Here is a 6,879-nt window from a genome sequence, read left to right as displayed (position 1 = left end):
GAGCTGTTGCACATATTTATGTTGTGGGACCAATATTATCTTTACTCCAAGGACTTAATCAAAAGGAAAAATACGCAATGGAAAATACAAACTTTGTTACTTGGATCTCAACAATAACAGGTGGTAAGGAAAGATGGAATTCACACAAGTTTCCTCTTTACCAACAATTTAATACTGCCATTCTTAGACAAATACTGTCAAAATATATTTATCATATAATAAATGTCTTTTCAATGAAAGTGGAAAAAATTTGTGGAGATGTTATTGCTATCTGCCATAAGATATACATGTTATGTTTATTTTATGCACAAAAGCATCCCATCTTTTTTTTAAAAAAATATCCAGACATGCATTTTTTTTATGGTGAGGGTTGTCCTTGGACTTTGAATGGTATACTGAGTTCAAATAACAACAAGTTAATGAGCCCAAGACAAGAACTCAACTTGATTTAATTTAAATAAAAATGAAGTGGGTTTTGTGAATATGATTATTTTAAGCTCCAGCTGACTTGCAAAAACTAAAAAAATCTACTCTCCAAGAACATTCTTATGAATAGATGCTAATAGGCTTCAGGGTATTAAAAAAAACCCTCAATACTTAAAAATATTTTCTTTGAGAAATTGGAATTCATTGTATTTGGCATAAGGTTTTATTTATATATGCAGACTTGTTTATAGTTTATAGGCCACATGGTCCTAATGACTCTGAATGGTTTATAATTAAAAGTAAGAAAAGAATAAGAAACGACAAATAATCTGAAGGTGAATTTGTAACTTTTAAAAAATCCTCCAAATGATGGGCTGAGCCATCATCCTGCCTAAAGCCCAGGAGAACCATTTGATCTTTGGTAGGTTCCCGAATGTCATTGGGGTAGAAGGCATGAAGATCTCTGGGACATTATCCTTTCAAAGCTTCCTGAGTTGTATTGGATGACATTGCGCAATCGATGGGGACCAGAATGTGGGTGAAACAGTATATTGAAAATGTTCATACAATTTCAGTTAATAACAGAAACTGAAGTGCCAAGAAACTAAGATTAACCAAATTGCTGATTTTGGTCACATTTCTGGTTAAATGAGTAAAGATAATTTACAGTGATGGTATAATGCTAACATAGAAGAATTTTTCATTCAGAAAACAATTTTTGAACCTTCAAAATCCATTCTGAAAAGAAATAAGGGAGAGCAGCTTTGCACTAAAAAGTCTGTCAAAATACAGAATATAGTATACCTTATAATAGTGATGGCGAACCTATGGCACGCGTGCCAGAGGCGGCACTCAGAGCCCTCTCTGTGGGCATGCATGTCGTTGTCCCAGCCCTGCCTCCCCCCTTGGCCCTTTCCTCACCAGCAGCCCCCCTGGAGGAGAATTGCCCCCGAGTGTGGCCCACACAGAGCAGTGCTTACTGAGAGAAATTCCAGTCCCAATTAACACTGTTGAATGGCCTCTATTTCAGTATTAAATTAGATTATTAGTTTGCATAGTGATTTATAAGAGTGAAACACAATCAGGTTTTGCCAGATTTTCTCTTTTCCCTCCCTTAAATATTACGGTGATCAAGAAAGGTTTTTACTGCTCTATGTTCCTGTGATTCGGATGCTGTATAACTGAGGCAGTCTGGCTTATATGTCTTTATGCCACGGACCAAGGCTCATTGCAGCGCTGCAAAGTTCATGTGCAGCTGTGAAACCTGGAGCTCTCACTGTGCCTGAGAAACAGCACAGAAATATACTGCTGGCTTTGCAGCCTCATCTGGAGGAATCCTGAGAGAAGAATGGGTCACATCTGGTCTGTCTATGTTGAAGTTCCCATTTTCCATTTTGTTGTGTCCTAAGCCTGCTGAAGCATTCAGCAGGCTCAGAAATGTTGCAAATGGTCCCGGGCAGACCAAAAACTGCCCGGGACCAGACTGGTTGTCGCCAGCCTTGTGCGCATGCGCAAGGTGCGAAAACAGCCAGCTTCCTATTGGCTGACACTGTCCGGGTGCAGGACTCTATAAAAGGCCTGCGTGCCTTTTGGCTGTTGCTTGGTTGTAAGGAGAAGATTAATAAAGAGATCGCTTGCTCATCATGTGTCTTCATCTAATGCCTGAGAACCAAATACATAAAACATTTGAAGTTCCCATTTTCCTCTGTTTCCTTGTATGGAATAGCCGATGAGTTGTAATTCTGTCTGTCCACTATTAAGCTCCTGCTGATACCAATGGATGACTAAATAGCTGCTGTCATCGTGTTCACAAGCGATGATGTCCATCTGGATCCCTGCTTGGATGGTTTTGAAGCGTTCCTTCTGGGTCACAGTGACCCCGTGGCAAAGACCTATGAAGACTGCAGGGGAGGGCAAGATCCGTCCCGGGAGAGATGCTTAATACACACTGTCACACTTGAAACCTAAAAGTGCTTTTTCCGTAAACATTTCTTTCTCTTTCAGAATAAGATTTACTCTCCTTGTGTCATTAAATTAAATGCATCCCCACAACAACAGCAAGAGGATGGGCCAAGGTTTCTACGGCCTTCCCATTTTTTTCTCCTGGCTCATTATTTTTAACATACATGTTATTAGAACCCAATCTGGGTTGGTCACACATATGATACATGAAATTATATGAGCGCCTGAAACACAAGAGGGACACAAGACTGATCTTCTCTTGGCCACATCAGATGATTTAAGGCCACTCACTGTTCCTCAACCCAGCCACTCTCATGGGCTAATTCTACAGATCTATTAGAGGAGGTTCTGAAGGGTGGCACTCTCGGTACCTGGATAGGGTAGACATTTCCACTTTTTATTTCCACCTTTCCATCTAAAGAGAATGCTCAACAACACGTGTGTTAACAGTACGGCATCTCAGTTTTCAGACATTGCAGAGTACATTCTGCATTAGGCTGTCTTTTCGGTGCAAAGCTGCTCTTCGTTATTTATTTTCGGAAGGGATTTTGAACAGTCAAAGATTGTTATTTCCTTACTGAAAAGTTCTCCGGTGATACCATTTCTAGCAATCAGGAGAATTAAAAGGAGATTTAGTTTTTCTCTTTTGTATTAGATGTAATAGACAGGAAAACTGATTCCATACTGATTTAAACATAAATGTTCCAGTATAGTTGAATTTTTCAGTTGTAAAATGAAAATTCATTTAAGCAGAAATATGACCAAAATCAGCTGTTAGGTTAGTATCAGTTTTGTGGTCTCTACTGATACACATTTCCAGTCTCTGTTTTTAGCAATTTTATGACCATGTTCAATACACTTTTTCACCCACATTCTGATCTCCATCATTTATGCAGTGTCATCCAACATGACCCAGGAACTTTTGAAATGATAATGATAACACAAAATTTTTCCACTTCATAGAAATAATATTTATTTACCTGCAAGGAAGTCAAGAATAGAATCGTTAACATTTAGTATGATAAATTTAGATTCCACAGTATTGATCTAAGAATAGCAGGATTAAAGGGTTGGATCGGATAAGGGGGAAACTCATGTGAATGCCCTCTTTCTGCTTGACCTGTTATTAGTTGAGTTCCAAGTAACAAAGTTTGTATTTTCCATTGCGTATTTTTCCTTTCGGTTGAGTCTTTGGAGCAAAGATAATATTGGTCCCACAACATAAATATGTATAGCAACTCTTCTGGTCTTCCCCATTGATAGAGGAAGGCAACATGAAGTTCATTTGGTTTGTAGGGCACTACAAACTTTTCTAGATCACTGCAATATTTTTGCCAGAGAAAATCTGCCAAAAATAGATTGTGTTTCTCTCTTATAAATCACCATGCAACCTGATAGAATTTTGACTGTTACAAATGAGAATTTACAAACAGATGGTAGAATGTTATTTGGAACATATATATAATAGCAGTGAGATAACAACAACAACAACAACAACAACAACAACAGAGTTGGAAGGGACCTTGGAAGTCTAGTCCAACCCCCTGTTCAGGCAGGAAACCCTATAGTATACTATTTCAGACAAAAGGCTGTCCAGTCTCTTCTTAAAAACTTCCAGTGTTGGAGCATTCACCGCTTCTGGAGGCAGGTTGTTCCACTGATTAATTGTTCTAACTGTCAGGAAAGTTCTCCTTAGTTCTAGGTTGCTTCTCTCTTTGATTAGTTTCCATCCATTGCTTCTTGTCCTGCCTTTTGGTGCTTTGGAGAATAGAAAAATGTAGTAGATTGTGGTCTACTTTATCAAATGTCTTACTGAAGTCCAAGTACATAATATCCACAGCATTCCTCTGATCCACTAATTTTGTCACCTGGTCCAAGAATGCAATAAGATTTGTCTGGCATGTTCTGTTTTTGACAAACTCATGTTGGCTTTTGGTAATGACTTTGTTTGCCCCTAGGTGTTCGCTGATTTGTTGCTTGTTGATCTTTTCCAGAATCTTCCCAGGTATTGAGGTCAGGCTGATAGGTCTGTAATTTCCTGGATCCATTTTTTCCCCTTTTTTGAAGATGGAAACTACATCAGCTCTTTTCCAGTCCTTTGGTAGTTCCCCAGGATCTTTGAAAGATATAGTCCAGTGATTCTGAGATCACATCTGCCAGTTCCTTCAGAACCTTGGGGTGTAATCCATCTGGTCCTGGTGATTTGAACTCGTCTAGGGTGGACAGGTGCTCACTTACCATTTTCTTGCCTATTTTAACTTGTGTTTGTAATCTGTTTTTACGATACTGTTTTTGATAAGTTGGACTGTTTTTTCCCTTTTTGTGTAAAAACGGATGCAAAAAACAAGTTAAGTAGTTCTGCTTTCTCCCTGTTGTTTATCACCTCCTTGCCACTTTCTCCCACTAATGGACCAATCATTTCCTTAACCTTTTTCTTGTTTTTTACATGTTGAAAGAGGCTTTTTTTTTGTTATTTTTTGACTTTTGTCACAAGCCTTAGTTCATTTTGAGCCTTAGCTTTCCTCACTTCATCTTTGCAGGCTGTTTGCTGATATTCTGCCTTAGTTATGTGCCCATCTTTCCACTTTTTATTCTTGTCCTTTTTATCTTTCAATTTATCAGAGAGTTCTTTATGCAGCCATGCCGGTTTCTTTTGAGAACTGTTATTTTTCTACTTTATTGGTATTGTGCTAGACTGGGTTTTTATAAACTCACTTTTCAAAATTTCCCAAACTTCTTGAGTTGTTTTCCCCTTGAGGATTCTCATCCATGGAATCCTTCCCAAGCTCTCTCTAAGTTTATTGAAATTAGCTCTCTTAAAGTCCAAGACTCTAGTTTTACTATGTTCTATTGCTTGTGCTTGCATACGGTTGAATTCTAATATTGCATGATCACTCCCCCCCACCAAGGTTCCTGTGGCTTCAACACCTTCTATCATTTCATCTCTGTTAGTGAGAATTAAGTCCAATATGGCTTATCCCCTAGTTCCCTTCCCTACTTTTTGGGAGAAAAAGTTGTCTGCTAGGTTTGTCAGGAATCTGTTTGATTTTCCACTTGGTGCAGAGTTTGTCTCCCAGTTGATGTCAGGGAAATTAAAGTCCCCCATTACTATTGTGATATGCTTTCTACATACCTTAGTTAACTGACTAGCAAAAAGTTCATCTATTTCCTCTATTTCGTTGGGTGGCCTATAGTATACACCTATGGCAATGTCATCCCCCCCTTTTATATTGATCCAAATGCATTCAAGACAGTTGTCATCATTGTTGTACTCTATTTCTGTAGAGATGTAGTTATTTCTTATATAGAGAGCAATTCCAACTCCTCTTTTATTTGTTCTGTTTCTTTTAAATAATTTAAATCCCTCTAGCTGTATGTTCCATTTGTGGGTTTCACCCCACCATGTTTCCATAATGGCAACAATATCATATTTGCCCTCATTTACCTGAATTTGTAATTCACCCTGTTTATTGCTCATATTCTGTGTGTTGGTTTATACATTTGAGTCTTTTATGACTGACCCTACATAACCTGTGTGGTTCCTGAGTTCCCCTATTTCCTTACCAAGCACTCTTCTCCACACCCTCCAGATGTGTTTCATTGCTTCCAATCAAGAAGGTGATTGACCATCTAGGCTGAAAGACTGCTAAAAAAAAGTTACAATTCTGGGGTCCAACAAGATGACATTGTTTAATGGAAGCGTTCCAAAACCTGTCCCCCCATAGATGTGTAGGATGAGCAAAGATAGTGGGACATATGAACACTATGTGTTGGATTGATTTTGTGATATCAAGTTGTTTTCGACTCCCACCAATAGCTTGTTTAGAATTCCAAAGAAAAATTGTCACTGCAAGATCAAAGGGGCAGCCCAGGATGAATCAATTGTCCAATCCTCTCCTTGCTCAGTAGTGTATTATGCAGATATCTGTGAACCATGCAGATTATTTTCTTCTCCAGTGATTTGCATGCATAAATGCCAAGGTGACATGACACCAGATCCTGTACATGAATCAATTGTTTTTTAAGATGCACATCTTCATCCTGAACAGGATCCTAACTTTGTGAACACAAATACTGTTTGATTCCTTCATCTCCAGCATGGGACCCTGTCCCAAGACACTAAAACCCTCTTAGAACTGTAATCTAATTTTGAAATACAAGCAGTTAGTTCACAATAGTAATAGGGACTTGAATTTCTGTCTCTAAGCAATGCAGTTGTAAAGTGCAACATCACATGACAATACCATTTGCATTCTTTTGTGACTTTTTTTCAGAATCGCATTCTAGCATATACCTCTTGTAGTTCCTACCAGACTTCCATCTCAGTATTGATTCATCCTACCTCTTCATAGCTTCTATTATTTCACTAATTTTGAGTGTGATCATTGAAAAGAATTAAAACTCATTTAGTTTAATGACCAAGACCTTTCCCCTCCACCAAAGAAAGATACCAATCACCAAGCTTGTCATTGCACAGCTTAGTTTTTATTT

The 6,879-nt window shown here is 38.4% G+C and overlaps 1 protein-coding gene across 1 annotated transcript in view; it reads right to left on the bottom strand.

The window, feature by feature from the left end:
- Positions 1-6,879, bottom strand: part of LOC107286912 (cationic trypsin-3-like) — a 14,028-nt gene that overhangs the window by 3,523 nt on the left and 3,626 nt on the right. The window lies entirely within an intron of this gene.

Source organism: Protobothrops mucrosquamatus, unplaced genomic scaffold (assembly GCF_001527695.2).
Source record: "Protobothrops mucrosquamatus isolate PMUCROS unplaced genomic scaffold, P.Mucros_1.0 scaffold337, whole genome shotgun sequence".
In the NCBI taxonomy this organism is placed as follows: domain Eukaryota; kingdom Metazoa; phylum Chordata; class Lepidosauria; order Squamata; family Viperidae; genus Protobothrops; species Protobothrops mucrosquamatus.
Note: the sequence above shows the minus strand (reverse complement) of the source record. Positions and strands in the feature narration are given on the sequence as shown.